Raw genomic sequence first — 22,716 nt, forward strand, 5'->3', positions numbered from 1 at the left:
TAATGTCTGCTGTGCACTTACATTTCCACTGAGGATCTCATGGAATGCAAATGAGGCAATAAAAACATGTTGTCCAGAATCCACCAACTGTAGTTCCTCCAACTTCATAGTTTGCATAAACTCACACATATGAAAACAATTTTGCAAACATAGGACAAAGTGAAGTAGAAATTGCTATGTATCTGGCTCAACTCCTAGTCCAAAAATGAGCACCACACAGTCGATGGGTGCAGCGCAATGTCTAAGCATCCACCTGGTTCTCTTCACAAAAATGCAAGCAGCACTAAAATGTGTTAATAAGGGCCAGTTCAGGTCCTGATGAGAAACTGGTGTCCATGCATGCATAAGAAATGTCCAAAACCTGCCTTGCAAATCCTGTGCACAATAATCATGAAGCAGGCCTCATAAATGTTATTTGGAAGGATCCTTACCTTAAGGACTGACATGCTCTTAATTATCAGAATCACAGAGACATATAGCATGGAAACAAACCCTTGGGACCAACTCGTCTGTGCTGACCAGATATTTCAATCTGACCTAGATTTGCTAGCATTTGGCCCATATCCCTCTGAATCCTCCCCATTCATCAAGATGCCTTTTAAATGTAATTGTACTCACCTCCAACACTTCCTTTGGCAGTTCATTCCACACAAATGGCCCTTTTCATGAAAAGTTAGCCCTCAGGTTCTTAAATTTTTCTTCTCTCACCATAAATCAATGCCATCTAGATTTGGACTCACCCACCCAAGCAAAAAGACCATGGCTATTCACTCTATCTTTCCCCCTCGTGATTTTATAAACCTCTATAAAGTCACCCCTCATTCTCTGACACTCCAGGGAGAAAAGGTCCTGACCTATTCGGCTTCTCCCTATAACTCAAACTCTCCAGTCCCAGCAGCATCTGTGTAAATTTATTTCTGCACCCTCTCAAGTTGAACAATGTCCTGTACAGCTGCAACACGATGTCCCAACTCTTTCACTCAATATTCTGATCAATGAAGCCAAGGCAAAGGCTTTCACTACTCTGTCTACTTCTGCCTCTACTTTCTAGGAACATTGCACTGGAACCCTTAGATCTCTGTTCGGCAACACTTCCCAGGGGTCTACCATTAACTGTAAACGTCCTCCCTGGTTTACAACATCTCACATTTATCTAAATAAACGCCACTTGCCACTTCTTGGCCCATTGGCCCATCTAATCAAGGTCCCAGTTGTACTCTGGGACAATCTTCTTCACTGTCCACTATACTACCTATTTTGGTGTCATCTGAAAACTTACCTACCAGGCCTCCTACATTCACATCCAAGTCATTTATAAAAATGGTGAAAAACAATGGATCCCCCGGCACCGATCCTTACGGCACACTGCTAGTCACAGGTCTCCAGTTCGAAAAGCAACCCTCTACCACCATGCTCTATTTCCTTCCTTCAACCAATTTTGTATCCAATTGGCTGGTTCCCCTGGGTCCCATGTGATCTGACTTTACTAACTCATATATCAGAAGGAACTTTGTGGATTGCTTTGCTGAAGTTTGTGTGTATAACCGCTGACTGTCAGGCCAGTGCACTGAGAAAAACTGCCTTGCAGAACCCACGAGAATCCATGATTTAGAGATGCTGGTTGGACTGGGTGTTCAAAGTTAAAAATCACACAACACCAGGCTATAGTCCAACAGGTTTAATTGGAAGCACTAGCTTTCGGAGCGTTGCTCCTTCATCAGCTGGTTGTGGAGTACCCAATTGTAAGACACAGAATTTATAACAAAAGTTTACAGTGTGATGCAACTAAAATTACACATTGAAAAATACCTTGACTGTTTATTAAGTTTCTCATCTGTTAGAATGACCATGTTAGTTTCACTTCCTTCACATGTAACTCACAAAACCTTTTCTAGAAGTTACATTCTCAGGTTAGCTTTAATAATTGGTGTCAGCCCAGATAATATGTTGAAGGTGTTAGCCCGCTGTGTGCTGCTGTCTGTGGCATAATGTTTAGATTGATTCTAATCTAAAAATGAGTTAACAGAGTCTTACATGGACGCATGCAGTTTTTGAGCAAAGTACAATGTAACTCTGCAAGTACAAATTCACCCCACAAACATATATATGTATGTGTGCATGTGCGTGTGTGTGTGCGTCTGTGTAGGCGTGTTTATATAGTGCAATGATGGTCACCTGTAGTGTGACATGAACCCAAGGTCCCGGTTGAGGCCCTCCCTATGGGTACCGAACTTAGCTATCAGCCTCTGCTCGGCCACTTTTTGCTGCTGCCTGTTCCGAAGTCCGCCTTGGAGGATGGTCACCCGAAGGTCGGAGGTTGAATGTCCAGGACCGTTGAATTGTTCTCCACTGGGAAGGAACACTTGAGTGGTTCCTTCCCAGTTGGAGAACATTTCAGCGGGTCAGGATATTCGACTTCGGACCTTCGGGTGATCATCCTCCAAGGAGGACTTCGGAACAGGCAACAGTGAAAAGTGGCCAAGCAGAGGCTGATAGCTAAGTTCAGTACCCATAGGGAGGGCCTCAACCGGGACATGGGTTCATGTCACACCACATGTAACCACCATTGCACTATACGCATACTCAGGCACGCGTGTGTGCACACACAATGCTACAGGCGCACACACTCCCACACTCACACATGCACCCTCTCACAGACTTAGACCCCTTTACACTCGCACACATACATATACACTCTCTCTCACAGACACTCAAAGCCTCCCCCCCCCAGACGGACAGACACATAGTCAAACCCACATGCACACATACACATATATATTTGTGGGGTGAATTTGTACTTGCAGAGTTACATTGTACTTTGCTCAAAAACTGCACACAGGGGGCTAACACCTTCAACATATTATCTGGGTTGACACCAATTGTTAAACCTTTTGTGATTTACATATGAAAGAAGTGAAACTAATGTGGTCATTCTAACAGATGAGAGACTTAACAAACAATCAAGGTATTTTTCAATGTATAATTTCAGTTTTATCACACTGTAAACGTTTGCTATAAATCTGTGTCATACAATTGTGCACTCCACAACCACCTGATGAAGGAGTAGCACTCCAAAAGCTAGTGCTTCCAATTAAACCTGTTGAACTATAACCTGATGTTGTACGATTTTTAACATGAGAATCCATTTCATGTAACTTCAGTGTGTTAACAACTGGGTGGGCAAAACTTCCTTTTTGTGCCAATCCACCATTTCATAGAAATTCCAGTCAAATTCTGATTTCATAGGTGGCCATTTGACATCTTCATTGGCACCCTCTGTGAGCAGGCTTGAATGCCAGCTCTCAATGACAAGCTGATACCTAGCCCTTCTTCACCCCTGCCCTTCATTCTGTGCATTAACACTGGGAGCATCTAATCTAGCCCCCTCCGACCAATCTTCCTGTACTATTGTACCAAACTATGAACTGGAGTCTGTAAATGCAACTCAAGCAATATTTCTGTTGCCATCTCATTCTTCTCTGGGCCTTCACAGCCATATTCCAAGGAGTTTTTGGAACTGACATTGAAGTGACAGATAAGACCCTATATTTTGTGGCATGGGTAAGCAGATGAATGTCTTCTGAAAGAAGAAGGAATTTGTCATGCATTTGAGTGAGACTTAGCCAAAAAGAGAAAAATGGTAAAATAAAACCTCACAGGACTCATTCTCTTTCTTTGCCAGGTGTACCTATTGCCCATGAAATCCATCATCTGTCCTTCCAATGGAAACAAGCACATGAAAGATTGGTGTTATCCAGCTTTGGGTACCTGCTCAACATAATTATTTGCATCATGCCCTGCAGGAAAGAATGGATTGTGTCAATGTTATTTGAGGGTGTGCTTGTCAGGGTCAAGTAGTGTTGCTGGTGTGTGAATTATGGCAGAGGATGCGACAGAGATTATTGCACCAGTGTACCTGTGTGAGCAAGGAGGGTAACTGGTACATGGTGTTGTTATAGGAATGATAGGAGGAGAAGCAAGTGTACGCAGCTATGCAAGAATACCTGGAAAGGGATTAGGTGTGGGGGAATTGGAGATGGAGAATGTCAGAGGGCTGAATGCTGGGGCTTCAGGGCCATATAAAGCTAAGGGAGTAACTAATGAGACATATGAATTAAGAGACTTACTTTACAAAACCTTGTGTAGTTATTGAACCTATCTTTGTTTCACAGCCATGTCCTGAGGGTAATGTTATTGTTGTTCACCTGCTCTGCCACTCTGCCCCATGTAATGGACAATTTGCTTTATTGATGCAGGGTGGAAACAGCATGTTCTCCTGTAGCTCATTGAATATCCCACTTTGAATGCTTGTCATTTTTTCCATCCCTCTAATTGGTGGCTTTGTTTAGTTTGTATCATTCTTGCTTCTGAGTCAAACATTTCAGGTTTACATTCCAGTCCAGATTTTCAGTAAATAATCTAAGTCACACCTGCAGCGTTATGAGGTCAGAGTGAGGTAGTGGGACTGACTAGATTTCTCCACGAATGTGCTGTCATGGACTTGATGAACTGAATGGCCTCCTTCTGTGTTTCTATGACCTATGTGTGACACCAAATGTGTATTGTATTTCTGGACATTACCTTTTCTTCTTACCTGATGTTCAATTAATGACCTTGCTACCTAGCCAAGTGGACATTGGCAGTTATACAATACTTCTGTTTGCATCAAAAACAAATACATGAAAAGGTTAAGCCAAGCTGAGATATTTGCTGCCCAGATCAAACGTGTGCACTTTCCAGGTTTACTGGTAACATTCTTGACAGAGAATGAATCCTTGCTTCTTTTGACCAGAAATGATAGTGTCTGCACTTCCTGAAATCAACTCGAGGGGTTAAACCCAGGCCTTCTTCTGGGCTGAATAACGTATCACTAAAAACTTATGCCTTCAGAATTTTCAGACGTGTATAAGAAGAATTGTTACGAGGAAATATTTCCTTCTCCCCAGTTCACTCCTCTTCTTTTGACCATGAAGACATGATGTCCCTTGCTCAATATACATCCACCAACTCTCTGCTACTTATAAACCAAGTAGCCATTGCTTGCTTGTAAATGTGACCATTTATCAGATCATGGAAGATATTACAACCCTTTGATACTTGATGCCTATGTGCAAACTTCCAAAAATGAGTTCCTGACCAGGAATAGCATGTTGACAGATTGTTGGATCCTATCAATTCTGAGACTTGTCAGGAAACTCAGTGATGACCTGTACATTTTTTTTAAATTTCAAAAATATACTTTATACAGAATAAATATCATTGTATACATTCATAGTCACACATGCAGTTTGGCTCTGTACAGTAGCATGTCAAGGAAACAAAGAACCATTGGAATTTGACTCTATCCAAACAAGCCAAAGAATCTCTTAAACATACAAAACTATATTTACATTCATTTGAGGCACTAAGATGGTCCGATAACTGAATGGACCCCCATGTAACTTCAGCAGGAAAACCTCAGACAGTGGTCTTTCCAGGTGGGCTGTAAACAATCAAGGGAGTGATAAACATTGTTTAAAGAATACATATTTTTGCTGGAAATTTCCACTTAAAACAGTTCTGTGAAGTACAGTCTCAGGCAGTACGACTCCAGCACTTTTTCTAAGTTTTCCAAAGCAAAATAAAACTTTGGAAGAAACAGTTAACTGGAAGGATAAGAATAGTCCAGATTCATGACTGTGCTTTCAGATTCTGCATATCTGACAGAACCTGTGTGTTTGTGTGAGTATTCAGGCCCCTCCCGGAGGGGACTTTTAAAACACACCCACCCCATTCTCTGATAAACCTGCCCGATGACTTTTGGAAACAACAAAAGCAGGAAGGAAGGCAGTGGGTGTTACTGCTTCAGTTCACCTACACAACAGACAGAGAGAGAGAGAGAGAGACAGTACTGTGCTACCACTGTGGTGAACTCCTGAGACAGTCACTGCAGGTAAGAGGCTGACTTGTGCCTGCTATAATTTGTGTTTGAGCCAATGGTGATTCCACATCATAAGGGAAAACTGTGATATGTGACAGGTAAAATATTTGTTATAGAATATCAGTTTTTATCCTCATTTGCTATAGTGTAGTCTTGGATGGGTTCTCTAGCATCAGACTGCCTATGTGGATTACTGAATATCTTGGCATCCAAGCCAGTCTTGATTCCTTTGTCAAGGCAAAGGTGATGGTTTAATATCCGAAAGCACACACTGACCTGTATGTTCTTGTGTCTGAATGGCAACCAACTATTTGTTAGTAATTTGGACAGAAAGGGGAAAAAGTGTGTTTGATATCACAATTGGCACTTTGAACCCAAATGGCAATAGTAAATTTTGTGAAATAGGAATGATTTTGCATTTCATGCTACATATATACCAGTAGAATTGTAATCAATTTGAAAGAAGAAAAAAGTTATACCATTGACAAGTGCAATGTTCATAATATTTTGAAGAAAGGCATTTTAAAGCTTTTTGATATCTGTATTATAGCTCTGAGATTAAAATATAACTATGAATAAGTACAGTCTGCAATAAAAACAGAAAGTACTGGAAGAACTCAGCAGATCTGCCAACATCTGTGTAGAGAGTAACAGAGTTAACATCTCTGATATGACTCCCTTCTTCTTCAAGTCATATTTGTTCTCCATTGTAATGGAAAATGAAGGCAGAGGCATTGAACAGATATTTCACAGAATCACAAATGTGTTCTGACGGAGAAGAAGACCATTCAACCCATCGTGACTTCATCGGCTCATTAAGTTATTAAATTTGTGTCTGCCCTCATGGTAGAAATCAAGGGGCAATGGGGGAGATGGACTTAAAACAATCAACACCACCCGGAAAAAGATGCTGGGAAAACTGTTGGATGTAAAGGCTAACAAATCCTCATGATCAGATGGCCTGCATCCTAGAGTTTTATGGAAATGCCAGCCCAGGTAGTAGATTCATTGTTTATAATCTTACAAAATCTCTTAAAATCTGTAAGGTTGTCAGCAGATTGTAAAATAGCAAATGTAACACCTTTATTCCAGATGGGAAAAATGCAGGAAGCAGGAAATTATAGATTAGTTAGACTAACATCTGTTAGGAAAGGTGCTGGAATCTATTTTTAAGTTGTTAATGACAGGTTACCTTTGAAATTCATGCTGTAATGAGGCAGAGCCAACATGGCTTTGTGAAATGGAAATTGTATTACGATTTCTTACTCAAATGACATTCATGTGGAACCAATAGATGTGGTGTAGTTTGACTTGCAAAATGCATTGGATAAAGCACTATATTAAGGTGTGCAACACAAGACAAAAATGTATGGTGTAGGCAGCATTAGTAAAGTATGGGATAAAGGATTGGTTAACTATCAAAAAGCAAAGAATGGACATAAATGGGTCTTTTATAAGTTGGCAAGATGTAACTAGTGGAGTATCACAGTAATTGTTGCTGGAGGCCTCAGCTATTTACAACCTATACCAATGATTTGAATGAGGAGACAGAAATGTGGCACCTAAATTTGCCAGTGGCATGAAAATAGGTAGGAAAATAAGCTGTCAGGAGGGAGATTGAAAGAGTCTGCAAAGGGATATAGGCAGTTTACATCAGTGGGCAAAAAATTGGCACATGGAGTATGATGGGGGGACATATGAACATGTACATTTTGGCAGAAGGTCTACAGACAAGCAGGAGGCTGGAAGAACACAGCAAGCCAGGCAGCATCAGGAACTGGAGAAGTCAACACTGCAAAGTAAATTCAAAGGATGCCCATTTTGTAGAAGTTCTCTGCCTCCCTTACCTGAAATGTCAACTTCACCTCCTGATGCTGCCTGGCTTACTGTGTTCTTTCAGCCTCCTGCTTGTCTTCCTTGGATTATAGCACCTGCAGTTTTTTCTATCTCTAAGGAAATCTAGAGAAGGAGTGAAGAGAGATTGCAGGAGATAAAGAACTGAGGGATTTGGTGTCGCAGTACATGAATCAGATAAAGCTCGCACACAATTGCAGAAAGCAATTAGAACTCAAATTTTAAAATACTCATTCATTTTATATTCATCCCAGCCATTGACACCTTCATCCCATGAATAAATAACAAAATAAAAATAATTTGGACTGAAACAAGGAGAAATTTCTTCATGTAAAGGGATCGAGAATTCAATGCTCCAGGATTGTTAAATGAAACTTGCCCCTCTATTCTAGATTCCTCAACCAGTTGAAAAAAAAAATCCTCTCAGCATCTACATACCCTCCAATTACTTTTTCTTCTGTACAGATCTCCAAGATCCATGTGTGGCATGTCACCATAGGACAACCCATTCATTCCAGGACGAAGCTAGTGAATATTTCCTGTGCTGCCTCCAAGTGCCAATATATACTTCCTTAACAATTGCACACAGTATTCCAGGTGTGGTCTTAGCAAACCGTCTATAATTGTAGCAAAACTTTCTTATTTCTGAATTCCTATTCCTTTACAATAAAGACCAAGGTGCCACTTGTTTTCTGAATTGTTTGCTGTACTTTAATGCTAGGCTTTTGTTCCTTGCTCAAGTACATCAAAGAATGAAAATGAACCTTTATAAATTTCATTCCTTTTTAAAACATTTGCTCTTCTATCCTTATGATTAAAGTGAATAAACTCAAAATTTTGCCCTATCACCTTGTTGCCCACTCTGTTAACCTGCCAATATCTCTCTGTATTCTCTTTGTGTCTTTCTCATGGTCGCATTCGCACCTAGCTTTGATTCTTTGGCAAATATAGATACATTCCTCTCAACCTCTTTGTCTGGTAGTGATTGTAAATAACTAAGGCCCCTACACTAATCCTTGTGGCACTCCATAGCCTGTCCAATTCTAAAATGCCCCATTTAACCCACTCTCTGCTTGCTGCCCATGAACCAATTCTCTATTCACATTAATATATCTCCCCAACTCTATGTAGTGTATTAACCTTTAGAATAGCACCTTTTTGAAAATTAAAATATACCACCTAATTTGGTTCACCTTTATCTATACTACTTATATTTTCCAAGCACGCTACTAAATTTGTCAAGTGGTATTCATATATCCTGTTGATTGTTTTTCTAATCATACTATGGTTTTCTAAGTGCAAAGATTAGTTCTGCACAATGGTTTTACAGGAAGATATTTGATTCTGGCTAAATCAGTTCTGAGATTAAAATATAAGTATAAAGAATCAAGCAATTGTTTCTGTTCAATTTGATGAGAACATGAAAATATAACAAAAGAGCAGGAGAAGACCATGTTGCTCGTCAAACCTGTTCTGCCATTCGGATTCCAGCACTATCCCAATGACTGATGTCAGGCTAACTAGCCTGTTGTTCCCTCTTTTCTCTCACCCTCTCTTCTTGATCATTGGTGTTGCATTTGCCAACTTCAAATCAGCTGGGACCTTTCTGAATCGATTGAACTTGGGAACATCATAGTCAATGCATCCACTGGGTATAAAGTGCTGTTGAGAAATCTAAGTTGTAAATCAGAAATGTTGAAAGTGAAAGTGGCTCAGTTGCACTATATAAGTAAATCATGACTTTTTAAAAACAAAATCTCTCTTCTCATCCATCATCTCTGACAATTCGCTCTCCCAATTTCGTCCGTTGGATGATAACATTTACTGGGTGATACTGAGTCACATTATAAATACAGCCTTAGATTCTATATGTTCTCAATTTCCAGAACAATCATAAAATAACCCCAGATGTTACAAGAAGTATTGAGTGGAACCCAAATAAAAGCTTATTGGCAACAAGCAAAGGGCCAAGTTTAGAAACTGAAGATGAATGTGTAGATTTTGTAAAATACTGCACAATTTTATTTAGGGTAATTTGCAGAGTTCATTGTCAGATAGATACATGAGTTCTGCTTTAAGAGTTTGCTTGATGAATGAATAGACACCTCTCTTGCCTGTGGAATGGAACCATATATTTTTATTAAACATTTTGCAGTCTGTAGCCTTAATAGTGACTTCAATGATATCCCCAAATGTAGTTTTTTTTCTACAGTAGGTGCTACCAGTGTTCAGATACATGTACTGATACTGGAATTTGAGAGCACTCCATCAAAAATCTGAGCTAACTTTGGAATGTATAGCCAGAACCGTGTAATATTAATCCATACAAAATGTACTCAAACGTTACATTATGGATTCAGTGAGGCAATGCACACATACTTTCAGAAAACATTTGACAACCACAATTAAGAATTAGGGTGTGAGTAGAAAATAGCATTAATACAATTAGAAAGGAGGTACATAAAGTAGGAGTAAAAAGTAGTTTCGCAGTGTTACTGGAATTGGATATAAATGTTTAATGTTGTCCAAAATTTCAGACAATATGAAATTTAGAACCGTGTAACTAATCCAGTGGACCATAGAAGTTGGAAGACAACAAGGTGTTGTCGGCAAGACATTGTGGATGGATTTCAATGGCAGTAATTGAGACGAAAAAAAAGAAATTATTCTACTTTTAATTAGAAAAGTCTTCATAATGTCTAGGGTATAAAAGGTAGAGATATATAGGGCAGAGGTTTTTTAGATGCTAAAAGCAACACAAAATAACAATACCATAAAAATACAAATGTTGTACTGGGTACATGGCAAGAATCCTATATTGGCCTCCTCCAGTGGTTCCCGGCATTACAGATACCAGTCTTCAGCCAGTTCAATTCACTCCATATGATATCAAGAAAAGGCTGAAGGCACTGGATGCTACAAAGGTTATGGGCCTTGGCAACATTCCAGCAATAGTATGAAGATTTGTGCTCCAGAATTTGCCACTCCCCTAACCAAGCTGTTCCAATATAGTTACAATGCTGGCATCTACCCAACAATGCAGAAAATTGCCCAAGCTTATGTCCTACACACAAAAATACGGAGCAAATCCAACTCTGCCAATTACTATCCCATCAGCCTACATTTGGTCCTCAGTAAAGTGATGGAAGGTCTCATCATCAGTGCTATCCAGCAGCACCTACTCAGCTTCTGACCTTGTTACAGCCTTGGTTCAAACATGGACAAAAGAGTTGAATTCCAGAGGTGAGGTGAGAGTGTCAGCCCTTGACATCAAAGCCACATTTGACCGAATGTGGCTTCGGGGAGGTCTAACAAAATTGGAAACAATGGGTATCAAGGGCAAATTCTCCACTGATCACTGTCATACCTGGCACATAGGAGATGGTTGTGGTTATTGGAGGTCAGTCATCTCAGTTCCAGGACATCTATGCAGAAGTTCCTCATGGTAGTGTCCTAGATCTAACTATCTTCAGCTGCTTCATCAATAACATTCCATCCATCATAAGTCAGAAGTGGAGATGATTGCACAATGTTCAACACTATTCAGGATATTGAAGCAGTACATGTTCAAGTGCAACAAGATCTGAACAATATCCAGAGTTGGGCTGACAAATGGCAAGTAACATTCATGCCATACAATGCCATGCAATGACCATTTTCAATAAGAGACAAGCTATCCACTGCCCCTTGACAATCAAAGGGGTTACTGTCACTGAATTCCCCAATATCAACACCTTCAAGGTTAACATTAACTAAAAACTAGACTCAACACGTAAACATAGTGGCTACAAGAGCAGGTCAAAAGCTAGGAATATTGCGGCAAACAATTCACCTCTTGATTCCCCAAAGCCTGTCCACCATCTACAAGGCACAAATCAGGAATGTGATGGAATACTCCCCACTTGCCTGGATGGAATCAGTTCCAACAGCACTTAAGAAGCTTGACACCATTCAGGACAAAGCAACCTGCTTGATTGGCATCACATCCATGAACATCCATTCCTCTAACCCGTGACGATGAATAGTAGCAGCAGTGGTATTATCTACAAAGTGCACTGCAGGCATTCACCAAAGATCCCAAGAAGCATCTTTCAAACCCATGATCACTTCCATCTAGAAGGACAGGGGCATTAGATACCTGGGAACACCACCACATGTAAGTTCCCCTCCAAGCCACTCACCATCCTGGCTTGGAAATATATTGCCATTCCTTCACTGTCACGGGGTCAAATCCTGGAATTGCCTTCCCAGGGGCATTGTGTGTGTCAACGTACAGCATGTGGATAGCAGCGATTCAAAAAGACAGCTCACCACCATCTTCTCAAGGGCAACTAGGAACAGGCAATAAATACCGGCCAGCCAGCAATGCCCACGTCCTACAACTGAATAAAAATAGAATATGAGTGATATGAAACCTTAATTATACCACTGTTGTAATGCACCGTTTTGGACTTCACACTGTGGGCAAGATGTTTGTATTACATCTTGTTTCATTTGCAATGTTCCCGAAAGAAGTACAGACACCTAGAAAGGCTTGCCACAATGGTATAATGAAAGGTTTAGAAAGAAAAGGTTGAAAAATGTTTCAATAAACTATTTTAATGCTGATTCAAGGCATAAGGATGGGAATTTAAGATGCAACTGCATTTGTATTCCAGCTGAGCATAAATATGCATTTCTAAAGTAAGATTTTAACAAGACCATTTTTTATCGCAAACAGTTCTTCTTTGATTATGTTTTGGATTGCAAGTAAAACAGAACATAATGTATAATGAAACAAGAATCCAATAGACCCATTTTACATTCCCATTAATATTTAAAGCAATGACTTGTAATTACATATTTTTATTTTCTCACTTATGGAATGTGGGCATCGCTGGCTGGTGCTACATTTATTGTCTTTCCCTAATTGCCCCCGAGAAGGTAGCAGTGAGCTATTTTTTGAACCACTCCAGTATAGTGTGGGAAAGGGGTGATTGAGTTCCTTATGACCGTACATAGACACATGAATTGGGAGCAGGAGTAGGCCGTTCATCCTATTGAGCCTGGTGCACCACTCAATAAGATCATGGCTGACCTGTTTGTGACCACAAATCTGTTTACCCACATCCCCGTTATAACCTTTTGCTAAAAAAAGAATTTACCTATTTCTACCTTAAATATATTCAAAGACTGTTGTTCTGCCACTTTTTCAGCAGAAACACAGATATCTAAGGACTCATTAATAGAGGCATTTGAGGTCATTACAGGATGGAACAAGAGTAGTTATAAGGAAAATATTTCCTGTGACTGAAGGTTCTGGAATAATAGGGAGAAACATCTTCTCCCAACAATTCCCAGACTTACCATAGGTATGGAACTGGAATCCTGTTGATTAGATTAGATTAGATTAGACTTTGATTAGACTTACAGTGTGGAAACAGGCCCTTCGGCCCAACAAGTCCACACCGACCCGCCGAAGCGCACCCCACCCATACCCCTACATTTACCCCTTACCTAACACTACGGGCAATTTAGCATGGCCAATTCACCTGACCCGCACATCTTTGGACTGTGGGAGGAAACCGGAGCACCCAGAGGAAACCCACGCAGACACGGGGAGAACGTGCAAACTCCACACAGTCAGTCACCTGAGTCGGGAATTGAACCTGGGTCTCAGGCGCTGTGAGGCAGCAGTGCTAACCACTGTGCCACCGTGCCGCCCACGGTGATCAGTGTTGGTGATCAGTATGACCTCTTTGAATGGTCCCTGGGCACAGCTGGTGTTCTTAGTACAATGGTTTGATCTGATATTACAGATGGTCAAATTTTGCGTGGCCTGCACTTTTGGTAAAGTGTTTGTGTTGTGTAGCACATATAGTTGGACATGAAGATAATTCCTCAACCTAATATTGAATGGAGCAGATACAACGACCCTAAAATATTACTTCCAAGTGAGTCAGTTGGTAAGTGGGACTAGAAAAAACGTACTGGAAAATAAAAATAAAACTGATATTAGAGGAAAAAATGCACACAACAGCAAACATTTGAAGTAATCTACCAATTGAGGTGCTGGAATCAAAAATTTCAGTGGTTCAAAGTATAATTGAGAATTTGTTTGGGTGATTTGGAATACTAAAGAGTAAAGCTTATTTCGCTGTTTAATAAAAGAAAGAACTGTGGATGCTGGAAATCTGAATCTAAAACAGAAACTTCTGGAAAAACTCAGCAGGTCTGGCAACATTTGTACAGAGAAAGCAGTTTTAATGTTTCAGGTCCAGTGACCCTTCTTCATAATGTACTTTCTTTTATGTTACCTTCTAACATAGTAATCCAAATGCTGCATTGGTTCAGTCTGTTTACAAGAAAAACAGTTGTGCTCCATGTATGAACAGCTACATGAGAACTTTCAACAGCATGGATGTTAATGTTATCCAGAAATCACAGGTTAAAGCCATTCAGAGATCACCCATAGGTTGATGGCATACTTGTTTTTTTTTAATTTTAGAGTTTTTAAAAACTTTGCTTGTTTATCCAAAGAACAATATGAGTTTCAGTGTAATTGATAGTTAATAGAACAATTGTGAAAACACTGTAAAAGGATAATTAATTTAATAATAAAGGGAGCTGTGAGTCAGTTAATTGATGTTTCTTTCTCTCCACCCTCCATCCACGCCTTAACATGGAATGTCTTTTGAGTGCATTTACTCGACAACTAGTAGCTGGGCAAACACTGGTCCAAATTATTAAACTAAACCTATGCAGATGACAATCCTGCATATAACTCACAAACATGAGACCTTCAGACAGGGAACCAGGCACTTTGCCTTATGTTGAGCCTGAATTTCTCAATTTTAACCAAAGTAGGAATTCCTAATTATCAGGAGTACTCTGAGCACTGATTCCAAAATACCTAATTGATCACTAGTCTGCCTTGATTAAATTGATGGTTTAATGATAAGATTACAAAGAAAAAGTCAAAAAAATTTCCAATAAACTATTTTAATACTGATGCAAGTCATAAGGATAGAAATTCAAGATGTATTTGTATTCCAGCTGAGCAAAAATATGCATTTCTAAAATAAGATTTTAACAAGGCCATTATTTGTTGCTAACAATTCTCCTTTGATTATATTTGGATTAACGTATAGTGAAAGATGAGTCCAACAGACCCATTTTACATTCCCATTAATTTTTTTAAAAATAAATTGCACCTACATATTTTTGTTTGTTCATTCATGGGATGGAGGCATTGCTGGCTGTGGCAGCATTTATTGCTTTCCTCTAATTGCCCTTGAGAAGGTAGCAGTGAGCTGTCATCTTGAACCACTCCAGTACATCAAACCTCTAGAGCCTGGTGCTTTCAATAAGATTGTGGCTGACCTGTTTGTAAACGCAAATCTGTATTCTTATATACCTGTGATACCCCTTTGTTTCTTTGCTTAAAAAGAATCTATGTATTTCTGCCTTAAAAATATTCAGAGACTCTTCTTCTATCACCTTTTCAGGATAAGAATTCCAAAGACTCTTGACCCTCTGAGTGAAGAAAAACTTGATTTATACTATAGTGACTTGTGACTCTAGATTCTTCCATTATGGGAAATATTGCTCTACATCTACCCTGTTAAAAGCCCTCAGGATATTACTTATTTCAACCAAATGACCTTTTACTTTTCTAACTCCAGTGGATACAAGGCCAGGCCCATCCAATCTTGCTTTATTTTGACCCAGTGACGGTGAAGGAACAACAATATATTTTCAAGTCTGGATGGTGAATGGCTTGGAGAGGAAACTGCAAATGTATTCTTCCATGCATCTGTTGCCCTTGTCTTTCTAGTGTTAGAGGGGGATTTGGAAGGTTCGCCCTTAACAGAACCAAATGTCCTAAGATCAACAAAAAAAAGAGATACGCAGCTCAAGGTTACTGAGGCATTTACAAATGTACACGTCTGTTTGTGTGAAACAATCAAGTGGTAAAGGACATTTTTTTCATATCCATCCTATTTTATTTTTTGTCAACAGAATGTAGTTTCCAAGTTAGAAAAATATTAAAACAATTCTTTTGCTAATGTTATAATGTGTTTTTCTAGGGTTTAAGAGCATAGAGGCATAGTTGTTCCAACCTTGAGTTGTACATCAAGGTCAAATTGATGACACAAGGGTTTGTTTTTCCAGATCGATATTAAGAATCCAAAGCAAAATGATTTTAGGCAATCTCAATCCTTTATGAGGAGGCAGTGTATAGAATGATTGGAATTTGTACTAATTAGTATTGAGTGTTTTGATTGGGTGGTTAATATAGTGTTAGAGTAGGAGGATATAATTATGAAGTAGGTTTATTCCCAGATTTCCATCCCTACAATCTAGTTAATACTTTGTGTCCATCGCCACATCTGAACTGAGTCACTTTAATGATATTGAGGTGAGTTTCTGACCCTATGTCCTGTCTATCATTGAGACCATTTACTCCTTTGGTCTGTAACATTGCCCAATTTCACCGTTGTCTTAACACATTTTGAAAACCCCTCAAGCCTTTAATATCTTTAGATTTGACTATTCTAATATATTGCCTCGGATTTTGTGTTTTTCTGTGTGACCTCTGAGCTCTGTGTTTGGCAGCAACTACTGAAACCAGAACTCAGAGCTGGGAATAACATAACCCACCCCCCCCACCCCCCATCAGTGTGTACGGACCCTCAAAGTATCTGTGCAGCCACACAGAGGAAGCATTGTGACCCAGTCACCCTCTTATCTGTGAACTTGGAATATTACAAAATTCTGCTGAGTGCATTCTGACTTGTACTAACTGCAATTCACTTGCAATTCATTTATATTAGCGTCAGGTCTGAAAATGATTTGATTTTAAAATTATCAGTTGTATGTTCAAACCTTTCCATAGATTGGTCTCTCCCTGTCCCTGTAGCCTTTTCAAGCCTTATAACTCTTCTTCACGTCAGTGCTCAAATTCTGGCTTATTGCACATCTCAATTTCGAATTGCTTGGAGAGAAGACCAGGAAATCTCCTTCCCTTTTCTGTAGGTCTTCTGCTTCTTCAATCGAACACAATTGCACTGAAAACTGAGAAGTTGGTGTTGACATTGCCTCCTGCCTGGAAAGATCCTAAGCCACAATGGTGACCTTGAGAGCAACTGGCTGTGCAGTCCTTGCCCTCCTTTATGACCACAGGAAGAGTCAGTTTTAATGATCTGTATCAGTATCTGTGATCATCTCCTTGGTGAATTGTAGCTATCTCAAATTCCGCTGACTAAGGCTGAATTGACAGATGTGGGTCTGGCTGTTTGTTGAGGGCCTTCTTTTTTCATCTGCACATAAGTTCCCCCCTGCTTCTGCCAGTGTTCCACTCTGTGACCTTTAAGAGATTTATAAATTATATTGAACCCATTACAGAAGTCCATTCTCTTTTGAATCTAATAATTTGTGACAATTCTTCAAACAATGCGGTTGACAGTATTCCATGAACTTCACAACAACTAAAGAAAGTCAAAAGTTTCATTCTGATGCATCTAAACAGCATTATGGTTGGAGGGAGGGGGGCTGGGCAGGGGTGGGAGGGAAGTTACTCATGCTTCTGATTCTATGCTCAGCTATGAATGGACAAAAGCAGACTTTCAGAGGACCTGTGAGATGCCAAATGACAGGTTCAGTACCATGTTAGTGTTAGATGCTGACTGATCTCACAATTAGGACCTGACGATGGGCATCCTCCCCAAGTCCCGAACCAGCCTGACCATTCATTGCCAATATTAACCGTCTTCACTCACAAAAGACCATGAGATGTAGGAGCAAGAGTAGGTCACTCAATCCATTGAGTCTGCTCTGCCATTCAATGAGATTGTGGCAGATCTGATAATCATTAACTCCACCTCCTGCCTCTTCCCTATAACCCTCGATTCCCTTACTAATTAAAAATCTGTCTGTCTCAGCCTTGAATGTACTTAATGACTCAGCCTCCAAAGCCATTTGAGTGAGTAATTCCACAGATCTCTACTCTCTGGGAAAAGAAATGCTTCCGCACCTTGGTCTTAAATGTGTGACTCCTTATTTTGGAATTATAGCCTCTGGTTCGAGACTGTCCCACAAGGGGAATCAAACTTTCTACATCTGCCCTGTTACATCCCTAAGAATCTTGCATGTTTCAATAAGGTCAACTCTCATTCTTCTAAATTCCAATGAGTACAAACCTAACTTACTTAACTCTTCTCATAAGACAATCCTTTCATTTCTGGTATCAGCTCTGGTCCCCAGTTTACTTGGCTGGTGTACTCGGGATAACAGAAAATGTTGACCCACTTTCCATACTTAATGTGAACTATTATTTATTACAAATAAATCAATTCTAAACATAGGAAAGCAAAAATATGAATTATCAACATGTATCTCTAGTAGCTGAAACTCACACCCTTCATAAACACCTGATGAAGGGCTTATGCCCGAAATGTCGAATTTCCTATTCCTTGGATGCTGCCTAACCTGCTGTGCTTTAGCCAGCAACACATTTTCAGTACAGACTAATGCAGACTGACATAGACTGCAAACAAACATGGATGTAATGGGAGAAGGAAAAACTATTGGGAACTAAAGTTCAGTAGCACCAGTCCACAGCATTTGGATGAGGCTCCCCTTTGCTTCTTCCAAGTCATTCAAATTTCTAATCTTCATATCCAAGTTCTTTCAGTTTGGATCTAATTTAAAAAAAAACATCTGTCTATCTCCGGGAGAAACTTGCTCCACACATGGGGTGTTTTTGTGTCTCAAAATCTACCGCACTGCCTGAACAAAAGTAACAGCATGAAAGAAAACTCACAATGAGTTCCAGTAACTTGTTTTTAAAAGTGCAGAACTCTTTTCACACTCCTTGGTTTACAGCAGCGTCCTTTTCCCAAGCTGGTCCACAATCTGAAATAAAGAAAACGAAAAACAAAAAAGATGTGGTCTTTACACTATGAACTGAGCTAAACTGAAAATTGAGGTTGCAGCCAGCAGTTCAATTCAGGAAAGTTTCCTATTTTTAAAACCATACTAAAACTACACTGTTTAGAATGATGCTTGACAGTGTTCAGAAAAGGTTTACAAGGATGTTTTAGGGTTTGAGCTATGGGGAGAGGCTGAATAGGCTGGGGCTGTTTTCCCTGGAGTGTGGGAGGCTGAGGAGTTACCTTGTAGAGATTTATATAAAAAAAATGAGGGGCATGGATAGGGTAAATAGACAAGGTATTTTCCCTGGGGTGGGGAGTTCAGAACTAGGGGGCTTAGGCTTAGGGTGAGAAGAGAATGATTTAAAAGGGACTTAAGAGATAACCTTTTCACACAGAGGGTGGTGCGTGTTTGAAATGAGCTGCCAGAAGCAGTGGTGGAGGTTGGTACAATTGTAGCATTCAAAGGCATCTGGATGACGGTATGAATAGAAAGTATTTAGAGGGATATGGGTCATGTGCTGGCAAATGGGGCTGAATTAGTTTAGGAAACTTGATCAGCATCAATAAGTTGGACTGAAGGGTCTGTATATCTCTCTATGACATATATGTTATTATTATATATCCATGGACCAGGCACTTTATCTGCACCTAATATATAGGATCAAACAAAATTTGTTTAGGATCAAAAGAGCAAAAGAATGTGACACTTAGTCCAAGAATAGTGGAAACTAGAAGGAATGATGCAAGCTTCAGTGTTATTTTTCCATGGCCATTATTATTAGATAGTAAGTGTTTATGTCATATTGGCCTGGATTTATTTTACAAGAAATGTAAAGCACAGTGACAGGTCATTCGGCCAAACTAGTCCATGCTTATTAATTTACACAAGTTAATAGTATTTTATCTACTCTCTAGACTGAAGACCTTATGGTTCTTTTAATTCTTTTTTGTGAAACCTGTATTAAATGCTGGCACACTGACAAATTTTTGAAAATAACTCATAAAATACTCGGAGTAGAGGTGGGAGGATTTCCACCTTCTCTTCCAAAGCAAATAACAGATCAGGAACAGAGCTAAAGATGAAGACTCCTTGATCCAGAGTTCCCATTACTGAAATTCAATGAGCAGGACCTACTCTAGCAGTCTTGATTGACACATTCAGTAACATAAGGCACAGACGTCACCACAAGGATTCACGTGGACAGAATGACTTATAAGTGGTCTAAAGCCTCACAGTTAAAATGAAAGTGAGTTTTGTATTGGTCCCCTTGCTCAAAGGCCTAATGGAACAGTGTCAGGTCCACCAATCCTGCTCATGTGGAGTAACTGCAACCAACTAGCCCATGGAAATGAGCACAGGTTTTAAAAGGGATGAACAGTTGGAAAGATTTAAAAATCATAAGTTCCACAGTCTAGAGAGTAAACAAAATACTATTAAATTGCGTAGATTAATAAAAATGGACTAGTTTGGCCGAATGGCCTGTCCCTGTGCTTTGCTTTCCTTGAAAATTAATCCAGGTCAATGTGGGCATAGTTAACCTCAAAGTCAGACCAGATGACATGAAATGGAAGTGAGTGAATTACATGCTTAAAAGCAATACCATGGAAAAGACAAACGAAGTATGATGGGTGTGATTTTCCCCTTCCTAGTAGAAGAATTAGTGAGAATGGGGAAATAATTGGGCGTGTTTGCCCTGGCAAGAAATTCATCCACAAATCAACACCCTTTAATTAAGTGTTGGGTGAGAAAGCTCATGGGCAACTGCATCAATTCACCACCAATTAAGGTCCTAAGTGGTCAATCAATGGCCACTCAAGGACCTCAACTTGCCAGCTCCCCAGTCACCAGCCTCTTTGGTCTGATAGAAAGATAGCTAATTTCCTAACTGAGGTGACCGGTAATGCCTGAAACTGAGGCAATTGGAGGCACTGATGAGCAATAAGGTGGTTGTGTCTGAAAGCCTGACTTTCCTCTTCCCACGACCTTCACCCCTTGAGAAGAAAAGAAGTAACTATTCAAGATCGGATCTCTCAAGACATAGGCCTTGACTGACAGATTTAGGACTCAGAACCTGCTGACCTCTGATTAGCTGGTAGCTTCTGGCAGCCCAAGTCACCAGTGTTGAGGCCTGTGATAGCATGAAATAATAGCCGTCAATTGCCTGTTAGCTCTTAATGGATTCAATGGCCAGAGTTCAGTGGGTTCTCTCACTGGTTAAGATAACTTGCTAAGTGCCACATAACACACTTGCCCCAAGACTTGGGGAGAAAAGGAAAATCATGCCCCATAGCTGATTTGAATGGAGCTGGATCTTTTTTTATTACTTCACAGGATGCGAGCATCACTAGCAAGGCATTGCTTGGCATTTGTTGTCCATCCCTAGTCATAGAGTCATACAGCATGGAAACTGACACTTCGGTCCAACTAGGTGCCCTTGAGAGCATGCTGGTAAGCTACCTTCTTGAATTGTTGCCATCTATCTGGTGTAGCTACTCCCACAATGTGTTAGAAAGGGAATTCCAAGATTTTGATCCTGCAGTGAAGGAACTGAGATATAATTTCAAGTCAGGGTGCTGTGTGGTTTGAAAGGAACTTGTGACCATAAGGTCATAAGAAATAGAAGCAGGAGAAGGCTGTTTGTCCTCCTGAGCCTATTCCGCCATTCAATAGGATTGTGGCTGATCTGAAACTCCGCATGTCCACTTCCCTGCCCTTTCCCTTGATTCCTTAGCTGGTCAAGAATCTATCTATCTCAGCCTTAAATGTACATAAGGACTCTTCCCCCACAGCTTTCTGTGGCAAGGGGTTCAAAACACTCACAACACTTCGAGACAAGAAGTTCCTCCTCACCCCAGTCTTAAATTGCCACCCTTTAGTTCTGAGACTGTGCCCTCTAGACGGAAACTCTCCCAAGAGGGGAAACATCCTGTCAGTATTTTCTCTGTCATGACCCTTAAGAATCCTATATGTTTCAATGAGATCACCTTTCATTCTTCTAAATGCCAATGTGTAGTGTCAAAATCTTCTTAACTTTCGCTGATAAGACAATCCTTCACACCAGTGTCATCCATGTCAATGTTCTTTGAACAGGCTTCAATGAAATAATATACTTTCTCAAATAAGGGGATCAAACCTTCTCGCAATTCTCCAGATGTGGGCTCAACACTACCTTGTACAATTGCACTAAGAATTCCTTACTCTATATTCCAACCCCTTGAAATAAGGGCCACCATTGCACTAGCCTTCCAGATTACTCACTACACACACATGCTGGCTTTCTGTGTCTTATGCGCAAGTACCCCCAAGTCCCTTTGTGTCGCAATTTTGTGCAGTTTTCTCCATTTAAATAAAATTCTATGTAGTGGTGTTCCAATGCCATGCAAAAAAGATTAACATAAAAACAGATGATCTTCCCTAGTTGAATGGTCTTTTCTTATCCTTGAAATACTGTTCCTTTATTGGATCTGTTGAGCGTATCATTCACAGGACTGTGAACAGCAGTCCTTTAATCTCTGCTACCTGATGACGTATTCCAACAGGAGTTCCACATTAAATAGAAGTTTCTTTGCATGTTGAAATAGGGTAGGCAGGAATGCTGTAGATCCCGTTACACTGGCAACATTCTTCTCCCTTAGCAAACAATCTTAGCTCTCTTTCAATAATTCTCAATTGTATGTGCATTTAAATGGTGTTGGTCATACTGTGTACAGATCAGTAAACTGTCAAATAGAAGAGCCGGTTTCTTTTTGACTGAAGCAAACAAATAAAGATAAAATCGGGGGGAAACTGTGAAAGGAAGGCTTATGATTTTGATGATCAATGTAAATTAATACCTTTTCCAAAGCTTTCCTCTGTTTTTCATAATTGACTTATGCAGATTTACATCAAAATGAGCATTCCGTAATTTAATGTGTCATTGTATACAGGAAGAGAACATGCACTTTAAAAGTTTAGAATTTCAGATCTGAACTCATTTAAAAATCTTATATCCCACATTCAATTAAAAAGCAGACAGTGCTTTTGAT

The 22,716-nt window shown here is 39.9% G+C and overlaps 1 protein-coding gene across 2 annotated transcripts in view; it reads left to right on the forward strand.

Moving 5' to 3' along the window:
* The first annotated feature begins 5,852 nt into the window (after positions 1-5,852).
* Positions 5,853-22,716, forward strand: part of si:ch211-125o16.4 (neuroblast differentiation-associated protein AHNAK) — a 50,332-nt gene continuing 33,468 nt past the window's right edge. Inside the window, exon 1 of one of the 2 annotated variants that reach the window (XM_060831333.1) lies at positions 5,853-5,932. The gene's annotated coding sequence lies outside the window, so the exon portion shown is untranslated. Of the gene's footprint in view, positions 5,933-5,964; positions 6,019-22,716 lie in introns of those variants that run through there. The other variant, XM_060831334.1, reaches the window with a different exon arrangement.

The sequence above is a fragment of the Hemiscyllium ocellatum genome, chromosome 10 (assembly GCF_020745735.1).
Source record: "Hemiscyllium ocellatum isolate sHemOce1 chromosome 10, sHemOce1.pat.X.cur, whole genome shotgun sequence".
Lineage (NCBI taxonomy): Eukaryota > Metazoa > Chordata > Chondrichthyes > Orectolobiformes > Hemiscylliidae > Hemiscyllium > Hemiscyllium ocellatum.